Source organism: Pan troglodytes, chromosome X (assembly GCF_028858775.2).
Source record: "Pan troglodytes isolate AG18354 chromosome X, NHGRI_mPanTro3-v2.0_pri, whole genome shotgun sequence".
NCBI classification, from domain to species: domain Eukaryota; kingdom Metazoa; phylum Chordata; class Mammalia; order Primates; family Hominidae; genus Pan; species Pan troglodytes.
In genome coordinates, this window is record NC_072421.2 from 9,757,462 (window position 1) to 9,759,202 (window position 1,741).

The following is a 1,741-nucleotide window of genomic DNA, read 5'->3' on the forward strand; positions in this document are numbered from 1 at the left end:
AGTATCATCAATTAAGCCTATTCCTCAATCTCCAATTTCAAGAGGCAATGCAAAGGCCATGTGACCCCTGCACACACAGTGCATTACATTACAGGAGAGAGAAACTGAGTATATTATAATAGGCAGTACACCTGCCTGATCTTTGCCCTGGAGAGAGACATTATCTCTACAATACTGCAGAGTAAGCAAACAAATCTGCTGCATGCTCTAGACAGAGACACTATCTCATCTTCCAAACTGTAATGGACATAAACACCAAGATAGTCTGGAATAAAATGGCATTTTGTGCCACATGTGCAGGACATGCTGAAACACAGAAAACCCTTGGAGGGTTATTAATATTTCCCAATAAGAAGTCAGTAGATCTCCACTCATTTTCCTTTCCTTGCTCTTGCCATTTCTCTTGCCTGGAGTTTTCTCCTTGTCCCCTTCACAGATCCAAAGTCTTTACTTCAGTCTTCCTCAGGCTTTCACCATGGCAGGACAAGAGGATCTGGTGCAGCAGGAGATTCAGTAGGACTGGGCGAACTGGGAGTACATTGAGATAATCACCAGCAGCATCAAGAAAATTGCAGACTTTCTCAACTCGTTCAATATGTCTTATTCAAGATTTGCAACACTAAGGGAGAAATTGACAGCCCTTGAACAGAGAATAGAGTACATTGAAGCATGGGTGACAAAAGGTGAGACGCTTACCTAGAACAGTGCCATGCTGCTGCTGGGAAGTTGCTTTACAGAACACAGGCCACGTGAGAAAGGCCCCAGCAGCCTTCAGCTCCTTCCTTTCTCCTTGAAGAGCAACAGGGCTTATTCTTGTTTTTCTTTTTCAAAAGTGTGGCCTTTGGGTTCTTCCAGGTACATCTGAGGGTGTGATGTGGTATATGAGGAAAAGTCTAGAGGAACTCTTGGAAACAACATTAGGTATTTTACCTTTCCAGTAACATTTTGTAGAATTACTTGTCAATGTATTTGAGACATTCACAGCCAAAAGCCTGGGATTCTTTGTGAAGGTCCTCCCCACCCCTATCCTTCTTTCTCTCTCAGATTTTCCTTAAAGTTCTCATTGCCTCTGCACTGCTTCTGTGAACAGTCTTTGTCTCCTCCCCACCTTTGGTGGGAAGTGTGAGGCAGTCCTGGCCAAGACACTCATGCTCTGGCAATGTGGCTACCAGAGAATGTTGTTGCTAATCCGCCGGTTTCCTGTTGATTTGGGGAGGTCAAGGCCAGGCTCCCACTTGGCTTAAAGGGACATTTTCAGACATTTCTTTCTGTCACTTGGGGTGTCTATGCCTCTCAAATTTCCCTAATAAACTCCTCAACTTGATCTGACTGCTGTGATTATGGTAGGGACAGGACCTAGAGATGGGTTCACTTATTCCACAGTAATGTAATGTATGGGATTATTATTCCAACAAAACTTTCAGATGTAGCTGTTTGATTCAAAGCCTAAGTGGCTTACCAGCCCAAGCCCCCATGTTTGGACTTTCAGCTGATTAGTTTATCCTAGGAATCATTTGGTCATTCAGCACATTTATCAAGTACTTACCATGTAGGCATGTTATACTCCAATAAAAGATACATCATTGAATCAGAGAAAAAAGTCTTTGCTTCATTCAAAGCACAAATCCAATGTCCATTCCTTGAGGAGCCTTTGCAAACACTGCAGTCATTATAAATCCCTTCGCAGAGTTCCTACTTCCATTTGTAGTCTGTCTCATTAAAACAAGTCATTTTTTGACTT

The 1,741-nt window shown here is 42.7% G+C and overlaps 1 pseudogene; it reads left to right on the plus strand.

Annotated features, from left to right (window-relative positions):
* The first annotated feature begins 475 nt into the window (after positions 1–475).
* On the plus strand, positions 476–700 carry LOC129138788 (protein BRICK1-like; annotated as a pseudogene).
* Positions 701–1,741: the final 1,041 nt, after the last annotated feature.